The sequence below is a fragment of the Macaca mulatta genome, chromosome 15, assembly GCF_049350105.2.
Source record: "Macaca mulatta isolate MMU2019108-1 chromosome 15, T2T-MMU8v2.0, whole genome shotgun sequence".
Taxonomy (NCBI): domain Eukaryota; kingdom Metazoa; phylum Chordata; class Mammalia; order Primates; family Cercopithecidae; genus Macaca; species Macaca mulatta.
In genome coordinates, this window is record NC_133420.1 from 18,239,114 (window position 1) to 18,258,397 (window position 19,284).

Below are 19,284 nucleotides of genomic sequence, written 5' to 3' on the forward strand. Positions count from 1 at the left end.
GACTGAGGCACGATAATTGCTTGAACCTGGGAGGTGGAGGTTGTAGTGAGCTGAGATCACACCACTGCACTCAAGGCTAGGCAACAGATTGAGACTCTGTCACAAAATAAATAAATAAAATAAAATAAAAAAGATATCCAATTGTTAATCATTTGTTGAAACTTCATATGTTGAAAAAAAGTTTTCTTTATTCATTGATTACTACACAGTCTTGACCTCCCTCATTTTGCCAGCCTTGCTATCAGATCCTTTGTGCTTTTCATTTCTTCATTTAATAAACACTGAGAGATAATTGGACACCCATATGCAAAATACTCATCTTGACCCTTACCTCACACCATATACACAGATCTACTCACAGTGGATCATAGACCTAAACATAAGATCTATCACTATAAAGAACTTTTAGAAGGAAACCTAGGAAAATATTTTTGGGGCTGGGTGCAGTGGTTCATGCCTATAATCCCAGCACTTTGGGAGGCTGCATTGGGAGGATCACTTGAGCCCAGGAGTTTAAGACCAGCCCAGGCAATATGGTGAGGCCCATCTCTATAAAAATTACTAAAGAGATGGGGTCTATAGTGAGACACCGACTCTCCCAAAAATTAGCTGGATTTGCTGGTGCATACCTATAGTCCCAGCTTCTCAGGAGGCTGAGGTGGGAGGATCACTTGAGCCTGGGAGGTAGAGGTTATGGTGAGCTGAGATTGCCCACTGCACTCCAGCCTGGTCAACAGAACAAGATTATGTCTCAAAAAAAAAAAAAAAATCTTTGGGACTTGGCATTAGGCAAAGAGTTCCAAGATATGACAATGAAGCCTAATCCATAAAGAAAAACATTGATAAATTTCAGCTCATAAAAATTTACAACTTTTGCTCTAAGAAAGATGCTGATAAGAGAATGAACTATGAAAAAATATTTGCACATCACATCTCTGACAAAAGACTTGTATCCAGGCCAGGTGCAGTGGCTCAAGCCTGTAATCCCAGCACTTTGGGAGGCCGAGATGGGTGGATCACGAGGTCAGGAGATCGAGACCATCCTGGCTAACACGGTGAAACCCCGTCTCTACTCAAAAATACAAAAAACTAGCCAGGCGAGGTGGCGGGCGCCTGTAGTCCCAGCTACTCGGGAAGCTGAGGCAGGAGAATGGCCTAAACCTGGGAGGTGGAGCTTGCAGTGAGCTGAGATCCGGCCACTGCACTCCAGGCTGGGCGACAGAGAGAGACTCTGTCTCAAAAAAAAAAAAAAAAAAAAAAAAAAAAGACTTGTATCCAGAAACCATAAAGAACTCTAACAACTCAACAGTTAAAAAAACAAAAACAAAAACAAAAACTAATTAAAAGTGGAAAAAAGACTCATACAGACAATCCATTAGAGAAGATACAGGGATGACAATTGAACCTATTGAACCTATTAAAATGTGCTCAACCATTATTAGCCACCAAGGAAACAGAAGTCAAAATCACAATGGGATATCACTCCCCACCTCCTTAGATGGCTAAAAAAAATACTGATAATTCCAAATGCTGACAAGTTTGCAGAGCAACTTGAACTCTTATACATTGCTGGTGAGGATGCAAAATGATACAGCCACTTTGGAAAACAGTTTGGCATGTTCTTAAAAAGTGAACCATATTCATATAGTATGATGTAGCCATCCTACTCCTGGATATTTATCATCCCAGAGAAATGAAAACTTAGGTCCATGCAAAGACATATACATGAATGTTCATAGAAGCTTTATTTGTAATAGCCTGGAAACAACCCAAATGCCCTTCAATGTATGAATGGATAAACAAACTGTGGTCCATCCATATCGTGGACTATCACTCAGTAATAAGGAGGAGCCAAGAATTGATACAGGCAACACCTTGGGCAGAGCTCAAGACCATAACGCTGAGTGAAAAAAATAGCCAATCTTAAAAGATCACACACTACACAATTCCATTTATATGACACCCTCCAAAAGTCAAAATATAGAGATGGAGATCAGTGGTTGCCAGGGGTTAGGGGTGAGGCCAGGGCAATGGCTACAAAAAGATAGGAAGAGGAAGCCTCTTCACGTGATAGAACTATTCTGGATGCTGATAGTGATGGTGGTTACACAAATTGATGCTTGTGATAAAATTCATAGAACTGTACTCCAAAAGGAACTTAATTAAAATGCAACTTGAAAAAAATGATGTAGTGGCCGGGCGCGGTGGCTCATGACTGTAATCCCAGCACTTTACTAAAAATACAAAATTAGTCAGGTGTGGTGGTGCACGCCTGTAATCCCAGCTACTCGGGAGGCTGAGGCATGAGAATCGCCTGAACCTGAGAGGCGGAGGTTGCAGTGAACTGAGATCGCGCCATTGCGTTCCAGCGCGGCTGACAGAGCAAGACTCTGTCTCAAAAAAAAAAAAAGATGTGGTGCTTCGAGTTCTCAGGTAGTTTCTTCCTGCAACCCACACAGGCCATGGTTCTTCCCCTATAGCACCTTGGAAGGGATTAGAAAAGGACACCACCTCATGTGCAGAATGCAGCCTGTGCCAGGGCCCTCAGCCTGACAAGTGGAGGACTGGCTGAATTGCAGCTCCACTTGTGCAGTGAGCAACCTACATGACTGTCCATGTTGGGTCCTGGAGCCCCCATTTTTTCTTCTCAGGCTCTGTTATTCCTCCATGGATGGAGTTTTGACAAGCAGTCCCCAGGGAGTAGGGATGAGGTGGGCTGTGCATTAGACCAGACTAGCCTGGCCGGGGCTTCTTGCTAATGGCAGCAAATGCACTTAATGCTGAGGCTGCAGGCCGGTGCTTTGGGGGCCTGGTGCTTAATGGCTTGCCTGCCAAGGAGGAAGAAGGATGGCCGGACAGCCAGACGCATAGCCAGGATCAGATGGATGGAGGGAGCGGGAGGACTCGCCTCAGCCTGGAAACGCCCCTTCCTCTGAGAAGTGGGGGTGGAGAGTGAGGGGATGTGCAGGAAGGATGCTGCCAGGGAGACTGGCTTTGCCTGAGCCTGTCCCATGGCACATTTTGTTTGCTCATGAATGCTGAAGGTGTCATTCCTCTGGAGGGGTGGGTTTCAGGTGGGCCCAGCCACAGCCTGCTCTGCCTCAGAGAGCTGGGGATGAAAATCAGGATCCTAGCTTTTTTTTTTTTTTGACAGAGTTTCACTCTTGTGAGAAAGTGCAATGGCGCAATCTCAGCTCACTGCAACCTCTGCTTCCCAGGTTCAAGTGATTCTCCTGCCTCAGCCTCCCGAGTAGCTGAGATTACGGGCATCCGCCACCACGCCTGGCTAATTTTTATGTTTTTAGTAGAGATGGGGTTTTGCCATGTTGGCCAGGCTGGTCTCGAACTCCTGACCTCAGGTGATCCACCCGCCTTGGCCTCCCAAAGTTCTGGGATTACAGATGTGAGCCACTGCGCCCGGCCAGGATCCCAGCTCTTACATCCTAAGTGCCTGCTGGGTGCCTGGCACTGTGCTGAGGGCTCCTACTGAAGTGGCAATAATGACAAAGCCTCCAATAACAAGAATATAAACAAGACCTGGAGTGCATTTGGGGACCGGGCCTAACCCTCCTAATAAACCCGGAGGCTGGTGTGCCTTTGTTCCACAGGCCCCGCTTTCCTGAGGCCACACAGCTTGGTGCTCCAGCCTAGCCCCATCTGCTTTTGACTTTCATGCACACCGCCCTATGGTCGCTTCAGCCTCTTCAATCCCATGGCTTAACATTTCTGAGCCCCAAGTTTCATAAAGGTGAAAGGGCACTTTGCTTTTGCATATGTAAAGGAGACACCAACTCAGGTTAGGCCTAGCCTCCTCCAGGAAGTCTTCTCTGACCCTCCCCAGAGGGTCAGAAAAACGAATTTCCTCACTCATCCTCAGGAGCAAATGAATCCATCTTGTGTCTGATGGTGCAGTGTTGAGCACAGACTATCTGGAACCCCAGCAGCCACTGTACCACCCAGAATGGGCCCAGCTGACACTGTGAGGAAGGCAAAGGGACAAGAACTGCAGAGAAGCCAAGACAGAGCTCCAACAGCATCATGAGCCTCTGGATCAAACCATGCCTGAAACCCACTATCACCTCTGCGTCATTTCATTACATGAGCCCATTATTTCCTATCTTGGTTGGATTTTCCGTCTGTTGTAACAGAGAGTTTTAAACAGATACAGGAATTCACCAAACTGCGAAATGTGGCAATTTCAGGAGGGCATATAATGAGGGAACTTTCATCCTCTGATGCACATGTTTTATATTGTCTGTAGTTTTACAATACGCATATAGCAAAATCAATGTCAGTGTTTCTGTCTTGAGAAAACAAGTGGATCACGAGCCTGTGGCTTGAAGAATCGGGTGGGTGATGGCATCAGTAATTGAAGAGCAGTGAACTTGGGGGGAAATGGCAGCTTTGATACGGGGGCACGGGAGATCTGGATAGAGCCACCACATGGGTACTTTCAGGGGCTGGTGCTCAGGAGGAAGTATGTGGGGTGAGGGAGAGTCAATGTGGGAGCCAGGTGGCAGAGTTGAGGACATTATGGTCCCTGGCCAAGGCCTTACTCATTGGAGAAGTAGACATTGCTTCTTTCCCCAGGACACTCCCTTTTGGGGCTGTCACCGTACCTCAAGTACCCTCCTTGTTGGAACTGATGACCAAGGCTACATGTGAACGGCAGAACCCATCAAGCTGCAAATTTCTTGGAAGTGGCCTTCCAGCCACCTTAGCACAGGAGGCACGGACCTCTCTGATGCGGTTGACAAGCTGATTTCTCAAGCCTGAATCCATGCTGCAAGAATGGGTGTAAACAACAGTGGCGACATGCTTTTGTCTGAGGCTTTTCACTGCTTGGAATGACATCCCACTGTGCTCTGCTTCATCCTCTGAGGGCCCTGAGATGCAGGCCAGGCAGCCTTCTGCCTCAGTTTCACAGAGAAAGCAGTTCAGGCACAGAGAGGCCTAGCAACTTGCACATAATCACACAGCCAGGCAGAACTGGCCAGAATTTGAACCCAGTTCTCCAGCCTCCAACCTGGTCCTCTTTCTATTTCCACTGGATGGTCCTCACAGCAGGGATTGGGGCAGGGAATAGTTCCCAGTGAAAGTCAGCCATTGAGGACTGGGGGGGTGAAAGGTGAAGAGGCTCCCTGGAGACAATGGAGGGACCCCAGGCGAGGGAAGCTTCTGTGTAACCCCCACAACTGCCCCGGCCCAACGCATGTCCTTTGCTCTGCCCTGAGTGCCTGGTCCTGTGCTCTGTACTGGTCATCACCTTGAACCCTCAAACATCCTACTCTGAGCCCATCTTGCAGCCAAGAAAATGGATGCTCAGAGAGGTTAAGGAATTTGCCTAAGGTCAATTAGTGAGGAGTAGAGGTCTCTGGCCTGTTGGAGCCCAGAGCTTGTGCAAAGGCCCTGAGGTAGGGCCCAGGAACAGGGTGCACTAAAAGAACTGTAACGAGTGGGTGAGGAGGAGGGGAGAAGCTGTGGAGGTCCCTCTCGGCCCAATCCAAACCTCACTTGCTCTAGCAAAAGGTTCGGGATGTGGCTTCCTGTTCAGTGGAGCAAGGCCCTGTCCACACTGGCCTCGGTTTCCTTGGGATGGGGAAAAGGGGTGGCAGAAAGCACCCTCTACTCTACCCCCAGTCCAAGTCAGGAGAAGTAGCTGCAGCTTCCTGGACGGTCGTCTGGAGACCCAGAAAGAGAGAGAAGTGGGTGGGGACGAGGGACACAGGTAATGACCGAGGTCTTCTGCCTTCAGCGACGCAGACTGGACTGTAATCGGGGCCTCCTGGGCCAGCAGGGCCTGGCGGGCCTTCCCCAGCGTGGGTTCCCACGCTCCCTTAGGCCCCGCGACGCCCGGCGGGGTGCCCTTCCCTTTAGGAACTGGGGCGCTGGGCGAGGTCGCCGGGCGCGCGCGGGCACACGGGCACGCACACACGCGCGCGCACACACGCTCCCGGAGCCGTCAGAGGAGGCGAAAGGAACCAAGAAGCGAAAGTGAGCAACCTCTAGTGAAAGAAATAGACATGCACAGACAGCTCAGAAACAGACGCGGGGCCAGCGAGCCGGCCTTCCCGGGCGCGCCCGGGTGCGCAGGCAGCGCGTTCCCCAAGCTGGACGCGCGCTCGGTGTCCACCAAGAAGGGCCCTTCACTCCGAGCTGTCACTTGCTTGCGTCCCCCCAGTCCCTTTCCCTGCTTCTTGCTGCCTCCGTCTTTCAAGCAGCCGGGAGGGCCCTGTGCGAGGCCCCCAGCGGGCGCCCCAGGATCCATCCGGCCCCCCACGATCCACTGCGCCCTGGACTCCGGCAAGCTCGGCTGGGCCCAGCCTTGAACCCTCGCAGCCGAGGGCCAGAGAGCTCCTCTGGCGTTTGAGTCCTTTCGCCCACCAGGCCAGGCCCGGGAGACCTGCAGAGTGGAGGGCTTTGCCCTCCCCCTTCTCGCCACCCCCACCCGTCTGCATGGACTGTCCCTGCGCTGCGGCTCCCGGGAGCGCCCATGCCCTGCAGGGGTCACTGCACAGATGACCTTGGCAACAGCCATCTCTTGGAGAAGGAACCTCCAAGTGACAGTCCTGAGAGGCCAAGGGCCAGTCGGCCGATGTGAGCAGTGCCTGGCAGCCTCAGAAGGGCTCACCCTTCCCGCCTCCCTGCCCCCACCCTCCCTGCATTAAACCAGCTTTTCCAGCTCTGCAGCCTGGTCAGGTTTCTGACAGGTGTGGGTTGTTTCCTGCCCCTGGAGCTTGGGTGGGAAAAGAGAAAGGTCGGAGAAGCTGGGTGCCCACCTAGGGCTCTGCCATGCCTTCACCCCTCCTCCAGAGGTGCCCCAGGGACTCTCAGCGTGGAAACAGACCCTGACTTTACAGAAAAGGCCGGGGTGCCTGTTGGCTGATGAAGTCAGGCCTTTTGGACAGATATCAAGTAGAAGCATGGCTAGTGATGAGGCTCCCCTCCGCTCTGAGTTTCCAGCGCTTCCCCTCTGAGTTTCCAGCGAACAGCCCCAAAGCTTCTCAACAGACACAGAAGGGCGTGGCTTCTTCCCATTGGGAAGCTATTGGTGGGAGGGTTGCCAGACCCTTCTCAGATCTTGTCTCAGCCGGGTGAGCCTGGGGACACTCGGCCACAGAGGGTGTCCCCAACTAAGCTAGGATGTAAAAAGAAAACGCCTTGTCCCAGTCATAGCCCAGTGGTAGACAGAGGGGTAAACAATCAAAATGGGGTGTGAGGACAGCTCTGAAGGAGGCCTGAGCCAGGAGGCATCCCCTGGAAGCACCAGGAGAAGCAGGGAGGGTGCTGTAAGCAAAGGCAGCCACGTGGGAGTCTGGAGGGTGCCCAGGAAGCTACAGACCCCAGAGGGTCCACAGACCCAGGCTCTGCAGACTGCCCAGTTGCACAAAGCCTAGACCCACCATCAAAATCAAAGTAGGAGCTGCTGGGCGCCATGGCTCACGCCTGCAATCCCAGCACTTGGGAGACCAAAGCAGGTGGATCTCTTGAGGTCAGGAGTTCGAGACCAACCTAACCAACATGGTGAAACACTATCTCTACTGAAAATATAAAAATTAGCTGGGTGTGGTGGCATTCACCTATAATCCCAGCTATTTAGGAAGCTGAGGCAGGAGAATTCCTTGAACCCGGGAGGCGGAGGCTGCAGTGAGCCGGGATCGCACCACTGCATTCCAGCCTGGGCAACAGAGCAAGACTCCATCTTGAAAAAAAAAAAAGACAAGAAAACCAAAGTGGGGCGCCCTCGGGGACTTGGGGCCTCCTTTCATGCTAAAGATGGACAGACCAGGGGCCTGAGAGGTGGTGCCACCTGCCCAAGGTCACCCCACTGGCTAGTTTGGGCTGGGCCCTGGCACACAGTAGGTGCTTACTAACTGGGGTTGTGAGGACTGGAATCCAGGGAGCCAGAGCGAGGGCCACTGCCCTTCCACCCCTACCATCCTATAGATCTTTACTGAGAGCCTTCCATTGCTGGGAGCTCAGCCACATGCAGAAGACGTGAAGAGCCAGGTAAACAGATGGGAACACATGGGTAGTAAGGCCCTCCCAGAGGAGGGAGCCCGGGGACAGAGTATCCCAGGCCTATGCCGAGGCCCCGAAGGGCAGAACATGCTGTGTGACTGAGCAGAGGAGCGGAGGCCAGGAGGGGCATGCAGGCTCCAGAGGGGAATTTGGGTTTCATTTCAAATGCATGCCTCACGCAGGACTGGCATGGAGAGGGCAGGGGGAGCTGCCATGAGGAACCCAGGCCTGGCTGCAGCAGGCCAGAGAAGGGGCTCCAGGAGAAGCCTTTGCTCTTCATGTCCCTGAACCTTTCCCGTTTCCCACCTTCACCCATTATCCAGGAACACAACGGCCCAGAGAAGGGGTTGATCTTCTGGCTTCCCCAGGGGCTTTCCCAGCCCCTCCTAAAGCTCAAGTCCCCTGGATGCAGCAAGGCTGAGCCTCATCACCCTCATCTGCCACCACCAGAGGAGTGTCGTCACCATCATCACCGCCGCCACTAGCGTCCCGGCAGTAGCATTTCTTGAGCCCTCGCTCTGTGCCAGGGGCTGGGCCCAAGCCCTTCGTGTGCATCCCTTTGACAAAGCAGTGCTGTGAGCACAGGGCTCTTAATCCCATTTTACAGATAAGGAGACTGAGAGAGGCAGGCATCCAGCCAAGACTGCATGCTTGACGCCTCCTCCAGGCAGATGCAGCCTCCAGGAGCTTGAGCGTGGCTGACTGGTATGTCAGGTGGAGCTGGAGTCTTTTGTGGGGACTGTTGCTGGAGGTGGGAGGGGCGGGGATTGGGATTGGAGAAAGCAAAAAGCAGAAAGGGACCAGGCGAGGTGGCTCACGCCTGTCATGCCAGCACTTTGGGAGGTCGAGGCCAGAGGATCGATTGAGCCTAGGAGTTTGAGACCAACCTGGGCAACAGAGTGAAACCTCATCTCTACAAATAATAAAAAATTATTCAGAAGTATTTGATTTTGTTTGTTTTGTTTTGCTTTGTGTGTTTTTTTGTTTTTGTTTTTGTTTTGTTTTGTTTTTTTGAAACAGAGTCTCGCTCTGTCGCCCAGGCTGGAGTGCCGTTGTGCAATCTCGGGTCACTGCAAACTCTGCCTCCCTGGTTCAAGCGATTCTCCTGCCTCAGCCTCCTGAGTAGCTGGGATTACAGGCACCTGCCACCACACCTGGCTAATTTTTGTAGTTTTAGTAGAGACAGGGTTTCACCATGTTGCCCAGGCTGGTCTCGAACTCCTGACCTCCAGTGATCTGCTTGCCTCAGCCTCCCACAGTGCTGGGATTACAGGCATGAGCCACCGTGCCTGGCTGAGGATTTTTTTTCTGTCTTCGGCGCTGTTTGCGTGATCTTGAGGGCCTCTTTGGAATCTCAGGGATGCCCTTCCACAGACGCATATAACCCAGAGACTGATCAGTGGAACATCTTGGCATCCATGCCAACTGGCACGAGTGGCCATGGTGTGACTGCACAAACAAACAAATAATAATTCTTGGAGGCCTTTGTTATAATAGTTATCTCAGCAATTCCATTCTCACTTTTGATCTGGATGAAAACAAACGGAAGAAAGATGAGTACCCTCGGATGCCCTGCAAGCTGGCTGCAACCTGCATTTTCTGGACCATGTACTGGACGAGGTCAGATGCTGTAACTAATGACATCCTTCTCCCCCCCACCAAAAGAAAAGCAAAGTATTTGTTTGTGATAAAGTATTAATTTAAAAATATATATAAAGAAAAAAATTAACTGGATGTGGTGGTGCACAGCTGTAGTCCTAGCTACTTGGGAGGCTGAGGCAGGAGTATGGCTTGAGCCCAGGAGGTCAAGGTTGCAGTGAGCCATGATGGTGTCACTGCACTCAGCCTGCATGACAGAGTGAGACCATGTCCTAAAAATACAAGGCAGAAAGGTAGGCTGCAGGATGCAGGTCAGGGAGAGAGCAAAAGGTGAGAGAAAGATATGTTAACTCCTTGCACACCCTGTGTGCACGCACTGGTAAACATATACATGCACACACTGGCATATAAAAATGCATGCACCTTGGCATGGACATGTGAACGCACACCTGCACACACAAGCAAGCACTGTATGCATGTGTGTGCACACACACAAACACGCACACACACAAACACGCACACATGAATTCACATGAATGCAACACACCACATGTGTGCCTAGGGGTGCACACATGCTGCACGTGCACGTGGACACCAATGCAATACATGCACCCTGAACCCCAAAACAGGCCATCTGCACATTTCTTTCCTTAGCAATGATCATGGTTCATTCATTCATGCAATAAATGTGTGTTGAGCCATTTTTGGTGCCAGGCCAGGCAATGGGCACTGCAGACCGAGCCAGGAGGGCCCCACAGTCCCAGCCTGCTTGCCCAGGAGGAGCTCACAGACTAGACCAGGGGGCAGGGAGGGGGACAGACGGTAAGCAGGGAACTAAGCTCTTACAGGGGATTTGTTCCTGTTGCCCTGGAACAGAAGCACAGAGAGCTCTGGGGCCTGAGAACCATCTGTGGGGTCTGCTGGAATGAGCAGGAGTGAGGGGCCCAGGGTTTGGGCACATGACATGTCGGGAAGGGATCTGGCCAGGAAAGAAGAGGCTGGGGTGAGACCCAGACAGGCCTAGCAAATGTGGAGTCTGAGTTTGCAGACCCGATAGGCCCAGGAGCATTCCTCTTCCACCCCCTGCACCCACTGTAAGCTCCTGAGGGAGCCTCGGCTGCCCCCTCTCTGTCCCCACCCACTCATCTCCCAGTGCCCAGAAAGGTGAGTGCCTGTCAAATACAAGAGCGCCTCTTGAATACAAGATTCTGTTCTACACTTGACACAAACAATGCCGTTTTGCCGTCTCCATCCGCCTCTTCCCCATCCCCACCACGAACACACACAGACCTCAGTTTCCCCATCTGGGCAATGGGTGTGTACCAGCCCCTCCTCACACAGCCGTGAACTGAGTTATGGGAGACTGTTTCACAGAGGAGGTTGCACCGTTCCCTGCTCCTCTAGGCAAAGAGCAGCCCCTCGGAGGAAGCCCACGACACTCGCTCCCTAATGCACCCCAGGATGCTCACCCGTCTCCCGCCACACACCTGTATCCAGCCCCCTGACTCCACACCTCACATAGACCTACCACACCTACCCTCCACCACTCCCCACGCCCCCCAACACACACACACACTCGCCGCCCTGGGCAACCCAGCCAGTCTCGCCTCCCCCCGCTGAGCCCCCCTCAAATCCTGGACCCAGCAGTGACAGGCAGGCGCGACCCGCGGCCACCCCCACCCCTAGCTGCAGGGCTGTGTTCATTGATCCAAAGATGCTCTTTCCTTTTCCTCAGTTGCTTCTCTGAAGGATGGAAAAATCGATGCCCGCAGAAACGCAGGTGCAGGGAAGGTACGGACAGTGCTGGGGAGAAGACCAAGGGCAGGGGAGAGCCAGACACCGGGGTCCCGGCCAGCTGTGCTGCAGCTGGCTCTTTCTCACCTCCCAGAACCACCTCAGAGGCAGGCGTGGTCAGTCCGACCGCCAGCGCTGCTTTGTCTTTTAATATTTTGCCCTGATGACAAAAGCTGTATGTGCTCATTGTAGAAAATAAAAATCACTGAATCCATCCCCAGAGGTAATCTCCCTGCTAACGTGCACAGTAAATCCTTCCAGCCTTTTTTCCCTCTGCACACTGAATGTGGTTTTTATTTTTGCAAAAATGGTATGTGCTTGACTGCTTTTCTCACCCAACACTAGGCCACCGACATCCTTCTGTGTAAAGACCTGTCGTCGGCATCTTGTTATCTGAAGGCTGCACCATGATCTGCCTGGTTGGGTGGTGGAGGCATAGAACAAGGGTTAGGGTCAGAATCTTGGCTCCTTGCTATGTGACCTTGGACTGGTGGCTACACTCTCTGACCTCAGCGTGGTCGTCTTCTGGGAGATGGGGTTACTAAAGCCTGCCTTAGAGCATTGTGGTGAGAATTACATGAGAAAACGGGCAGGAAGCGCTCCTTCCAAGTGGAGTCCATCGAAAGCACACTATGGGCTGTGGCTATAATTATTTTTAATCTTTATCATTATACAGCTAAACCATTGTTTACTCAACCCGTCCTATTATTGAACATATAGGTTGTTTACTCCATTTCCTTTAAAGAAGAAGGCTGCAGTGAATGTCCTTGCTAAGGGATCTTTGACAAGTTCTCCATTATTAATCTTGAGAAATTTCTAGAAGGAAAACTATGGTCATTTTAGGGCCTGTGCTACGTTCTGCCAAATTACCCTCCAAAATGTCCCAGTGACACTCTGTATTGGTTTCCTAGGGCTGTCGGACAAATGACCACACTCTCGATGGCTTAAAACAACCGAAATTCATTCTGTCACGGCTCTGGAGGCTCAAAGGCCAACATCGAGTTGTCGTCAAAGCTGCATTCCCTCCCAAGATCCGAGGGAAGAATGCTTCTTTGCATTTTCCAGCTTTTCTCAGCTGCTGGTATTCCTGGACTGGTGGAGTCATCACTCCAGTCTCCTCCTCTGTCTGTCTGTCTGTCTTCTTCCCGAGTGTCTCTTATCAGGACGCATTGAATTCAGGGTTCACCTGGATATTCCAGGACAACCTCCTCATTTCAAGATCTTTAACTTGGCCAGGCAAAGTGGCTGACACCTATAATCCCAACACTTTGAGAGGGCAGAGGTGGGAGGGTTGCTAGAGCTCAGGAGTTTGAGAACAGCCTGGACAACACAGTGAGACTCCCCATCTCTACAAAAAGTAGAAAAATTAGCTGGGCATAGTGGCACACACCTGCTTTATCAGCTACTCAGGAAACTGAAGTAGGAGAATTGCTTTGGCCCAGGAGTTTGAGGCTGCAGTGAGCTATGATTGCATTACTGCACTCCAGCCTGGGTGACAGAGTGAGAGCCTGACTCAAAAAAAAAAAAAAAAAAAAATCCTGGCTGGACACAGTGGCTCATGCCTGTAATCCCAGCACTTTGGGAGGCTGAGGCAGGTGGATCACCTGAGGTCAGGCGTTTGAGATCAGCCTGGCCAACATGGTGAAACTCTGTCTCCACTAAAAGTACAAAAAATTAGCCGGACATGGTGGCACAGGCCTGTAGTACCACATACTCAGGAGGCTGAGGCACAAAAATCACTTAAGCCGGGGAGACGGAGGTTGCAGTGAGCCGAGATCACGCCATTGCACTCCAGCCTGAGCAAAAAGAGCAAAACTCCAAAGCGAAATAAATAAATAAATAAATAAATAATCCTTACCTTAATTACATTGACAAAATGTACCTTTTTCTAAATAAGACAGCGGGTGTGGTGGTTCATGCCTATAATCCCAGCACTTTGGGAGGCCAAGATGGGAGGATTGCTTGAGACCATGAGTTTGAGACCAAGGGAAGAAGGTTTCTGTAGAACCCCTTTTCCTTCACCACACAGGATATTTTAATCTTTTTGAAATTTTTGGCCAATTTGATAGGGCAAAAGGATAACTTGTTTTAACATGTATTTCTTTTGTTATTAGTGAAGATGAACCTACTCTCATATGCTTGTTGGCTATTTGTATTTCTTATTTTGTGAATTACTAATTCATGTCCTTTGCATATGTCCCTATTAGGTATTAATTGTCTTCTAATGGATACGTGAGAGCTCTTTGTAGATGCAGGATATTGAGCCTTTATCATCTCTTGTAAATATCTTCTTAATTGGTCACTTACTTTTTAGGGCTTTCTTCTTAGTTCTTCCATGTACATAACTTTTAAACTTTTTTGTAGCAAAGCTTCAGGCGGATTTTACCATCTGTTGAATAATTAAACAGGCCTTTCCCATCACATTATTTTCATCTAGCACTTTTATAGTTCCACTTTTATACTTAAGTTTTCATTTTGTCTGCGATTTATTTTAGTTATGGTGTATGTTAAGGCTAACGGCCTCCCTCCAGCCCCAGATATTGAACAGTTGTCTTAATACCATTTAATAAATAGCTCATCTTTTCCCTACTGATTTTAAATGATGCCTTTATAATCTATTAAATTTGACTTCTGGTTCTGGTAACCTAGCAGACTGAGCTAAATGTTGACACTGCTCCTGCTAGGAATATGGACAAAATTTAACAACAACAACAAAAATAATTGATCTTGAAAGAAAAAATGGGAGATCACCCAGTACTGGAGTTTGGGAGGACGCAACTGGAGGAAGAAGCCATTCTGCAACTGAGAACCCAACAAAAAGGCAAGATCCTTAGCGAACAGGAGCTCACAGCTGAAAATGCAAACCACAGGATGAACTGATCCGCAACAGGGAGTGTCAGCAGACAAAACAAGAAGGGAATTAGACCACCAAGAAATTGGGATAAGTGCACACTCCAAAAGAGACTACAAAACAAGTGTGTTTTAAATTATTAAAAGAAAAAAAATAAGAAAATGAAAAGACACCGTGAAAAAAGAGGCAGCCAGGTGCAGTGGCTCATGCCTATAATTCCAGCACTTTGGGAGGCCAAGGCAGGCAGATCATTTGAGGTCAGGAGTTCAAGACCAGCCTGGCCAACATAACGAAACCCTATCTCTAAGAAAAATGTAAAAATTAGCCAGGCATGGTGGTGAGTGCCTGTAGTACCAGCTACCACTCAGGGGTCTGAGTCGGGAGGATGGCTTGAGCCTGGGAGGCAGAGTTTGCAGTGAGCCGAGATCACGCTACTGCACTCGAGCCTGGGTGACAGAGCCAGGCCTTGTCTCAAAAAAAGAAGACAAAAGAAAACAAAACAACACAAACAAAAATAAGAAGCAAAGTTGAAGGAAAAACAAAGATCTTCTTGAAATGAAAACTGTAGCCACTGAAAATAAATTTCAATGGGTTGGTTAAATAGCAGATAAGACACAGCTGAAGAAGTGTTCAAGAACTGAAAGACAGAACTGAGGAAATTACCCAGAATGTAGCCCCCAAAGATAAAGAGGGCCAGGTGGAGTGACTCATGCCTATAATACCAGCACTTTGGGAGGTCAAGGCAGGAGGATCACGAGACCAGGAATTTGAGGCCAACCTGGGCAACATAGCAAGATGCCCTGTCTCTACAAAAATATTTTAAAAATTAGCTGGGTGCAGTGACACATGCCTTTAATCCTAGCTACTGGGGCTTGAGGCAGGAGGATTGCTTGAGCCCAGGAGTTCAAGGTTCAGTGAGCTATGATCACACCACTGCACTCCCACCTGGGCAACAGAGTGAGATGCTGCCTCTAAAACTATATTTTTTAAAGAAACAAAGATAAAGAGAGAAATAATAAAAATACAAACACATTGAAAAGAATAAAAGAGTTCAATGTATGGCTTAGAGAAGACCTGGAAAGAGACAGATTATGAGGAGGATGGAAAAGAGATCATATTCAGCATGATAATGTCTGAGAATATTCCAGAATTGATGAAAGACACAATTCCTCAAATTCAAGAAGTGCATCAGGCTGGGCACAGTGGCTCACACCTGTAATCCCAACACTTTGGGAGGATTAGGTAGGAAGATAGCTTGAGCCCAAGAGTTTGAGACCTGTCCTGGCAACATAGTGAGACCTCGTCTCTACAAAAAATTAAAAAGTTAGCCAAAAGCAGTGGCAAAAAAAAAAAAAAAATGCATCAACCACAAGAAGGGTATATAATAGTGAACCTACACCCTATTATCTATACCAAATGTGTAATCCTAAAGACAAAGAAAATCACTTAAAGAAACCAGAAAAGAAGAAGAGATTACCTAACAGCATCCATAATAAAGACATATAATGGTGTTCTGAGTACTTTACACATTAACTCTTTAAGTCCTCAAAACAACACTATTAGTGTTATTTTTATTTTATTTATTGAGACAGGGTCTCACTCTATCACCCAGGCCGGAGTGCAGTGGCATGATCACAGCTCACCACAGTCTTGACCATCCAGGCTCAGGTGATCCTTCCACCTCCTCCCAAGTAGCTGGGACCACTGGTGGCACGCACCACCACTCCCGGCTAGTTTTCGTATTTTTTATACAGACAGAGTTTCACCATGTTGGCCAGGCTGGTCTTGAACTCCTGACCTCAACTGATCCGCCTGCCTCGGCCTCCCAAAGTGCTGGGATTATAGGCCTGAGCCATCACGCCCAGTCAACTATTAGTATTATTATCCACATTTTAAAGATGAAAACATCAAGGGACAGAAAACTTAAGTAATCTTTATTACTTAATGCTACTTAATTTTTGTTGCAATAATGACCCCTAAAGAATTTGGCCAGGCATGGTGGCTCATGCCTGTAATCTCAGCACTTTGGGGGGCTGAGGCCAGCGGATTGCTTGAGTTCAGGAGTTCGAGACCAGCCTGGGCAACATGATGAAACCCCATCTCTACAGAAAGTACAAAAATTAGCAGGGTGTGGTGACATACCCCTGTGGTCCCAGCTACTTGGGAGGCTGAAGTGGGAGGATTGCTTGAGCCCAGAAGGTCGGGGCTGTAGGGATCTGTACTGCACCACTGTACTCTAGCCTGAGCCAACAGAATGAGATCCTGTCTGGAAAAAAAAAAAAGAGAAAGAAAAGAAAGAAAGAAAGAAAGAAAGAAAGAAAGAAAGAAAGAAAGAAAGAAAGAAAGAAAGAAAGAAAGAGAGAGAAGAAAAGAAAAGAAAGAAAAAGAAAAAATCGGCCGGGCGCAATGGCTTATGCCTGTAAACCCAGCACTTTGGGAGTCTGAAGCGGGCGGATCACAAGGTCAGGAGTTTGAGACCAGCCCGGCCAATTTGGTGAAACCCCATCTCTACTAAAAATACAAAATTTAGGCCGGGCGCGGTGGCTCAAGCCCGTAATCCCAGCACTTTGGGAGGCCGAGATGGGCGGATCACGAGGTCAGGAGATCGAGACCATCCTGGCGAACATGGTGAAACCCCGTCTCTACTAAAAAATACAAAAAACTAGCCGGGCGTGGTGGCGGGCGCTTGTAGTCCCAGCTACTCGGGAAGGCTGAGGCAGGAGAATGGCGTAAACCCGGGAGGCGGAGCTTGCAGTGAGCTGAGATCCAGCCACTGCACTCCAGCCTGGGCGACAGAGCGAGACTCCGTCTCAAAAAAAAAAAACAAAAACAAAAACAAAAATTAGTTGGGCATGGTTGCGGGCGCTTGTAGTCCCAGCTATTGGGGAGGCTGAGGCAGGAGAATCACTTGAACCTGGAAGGCGGAGGTTGCAGTGAGCCAAGATCACACCATTGCACTCCAGCCTAGGCAACAAAGCAAGACTGTCTCAAAAAAAAAAAGAAATCACACTTCCCCATGACTTCGCTACTCGTCTCCTTAAGAGGATACTCTTGCCACAGAGTCAGAAGCTGAGTCCTTTTCCACTCCCTTTGAATCTGGAATGGCCTTGAGATCTCACCAATGGAGGGTAGCAGAGATGATGTTACGCCTCTTCCAAAGCCAGGCCTTAGGAAGCTGCAGGGCTTCTACCTTTGCTATCTTAGAACAAACACTTACACCACAAGAAGCCCAGTGTAGGCAGGGCACAGTGGCTCACACTTGTAATCCAAGCACTTTGGGAGGTCAAGGCAGGTGGATTACTTGAGTCCAGGAGTTCAAGACCAGCCTGGGCAACATGGCAAGACATAGTCTCTATCAAAAATAAAATAAATCAGTCAAACCTGGTGGCATACACCTGTGGTCCTAGCTACTTGGGAGGCTGAGGCGGGAGGATCGCTTGAGCCCTAGAGGTAGAGGTTGCAGTGAGCTGTGATTGTGCCACCACACTCCAGCTTGGGCAACAGAGTGAGACTCTGTCTCAAAAAATAAAAAATAAAAAGAAGCCCAGTGTGGATTCTGGTGGAAGGGAACCACCCATTAGATGGCCAACACCACCGGCCAGACATACCAGTGAGTTCATCTAGAACCCTCCACCCCAGGTGTTACGGGATGAATTACATCATCTCCTGCCCCCCTGCCTCACCACAAATTCACATGTTGAAGTCCTAACCCCAGTACTTCAGAATGTGATTGTGTTTGGATAGAGGGCTTTTTTTTTTGCGGGGGGGCAGGGACGGAGTCTTGCTCTGTCACCCAGCCTGGAGTGCAGTGGCATGATCTCAGCTCACTGCAATCTCTGCCTCCCGGGTTCAAGCAATTCTCCCGCCTCAGCCTCCCGAGTAGCTGGGATTACAGGCACGTGCCACCGTGCCTGGCTCCTTTTTTTGTATTTTTAGTAGAGACGGGGTTTCACCGTGTTAGCCAGGCTGGTCTCGATCTCCTGACCTCGTGATCTGCCCGCCTTGGCCTCCTGAAGTGCTGGGATTATAGGCGTGAGCCCCTGTGCCCGGCCAATAGAGGGCTTTTAAAGATATTATTATGGTAAAACAAGGTCATAATCTAATATGACTGGTGTCCTTATAAGAAGAAATTAGGGTTGGGTGCGGTGGCTCATGCCTGTAATCCCAGCACTTTGGGAGGCTGAGGCGGGCAGATCATGAGGTCAGGAGATCGAGACCATTCTGGTGAACACTGTGAAACCACATCTCTACTAAAAATACAAAAAAATTAGCCGGGCATGGTGGCGGGTGCTTGTAGTCCCAGCTACTCGGGAGGCTGAGGCAGGAGAATGGCATAAACCCGGGGAGTGGAGCTTGCAGTGAGCCGAGATCACGCCACTGCACTCCAGCCTGGGTGACAGAGCAAAACTCCATCTCAAAAGAAAAAAAAAGAGAAGAGATTAGGACACAGGCAAGCCCTGTGTGCAGATGCTGAAAGAAGGGGGCATCTGTAAGCCAAGAAGAGAAGAAACCAACCATGCCAATATCTTGACCTGGGACTTCTATCATCTAGAATTGTGAGAAAATACCTTTCTGTGATTGATTGATTGACTGATACCCAGGCTGCAGTGCAGTGGTGTGATCACGGCTCATGCAAACCTCGGCCTCCTGGGGCTCCAGTGATTCTCCCACCTCAGCCTCTTGAGTAGCTGGGACCACAGGTGCATGCCGCCACTCCTGGCTAAGTTTTATTTTGCATTTTTGTAGGGACGGGGTTTCGCCATGTTGCCCAGGCTGGTCTCAAACTCCTGGGCTCAAGCGATCTTCTTGCCTCAGCCTCCCAAAGTGCTGAGATTACGGGTGTGAGCCACCGTGCCCAGCAGTTTTCTGTTTTTAATCCACCCAGCCTGTGGTATCTTGTTAAGACAGCCCTAGCAAATGAATATATCATTCAAACCCCAAGCGAGAGCAGCCGCGTGAAAGACCCCAGGCAAGACTAGCAGAAGAACTGCCCAGCTGAGCCCAACCCAAATTGCAGA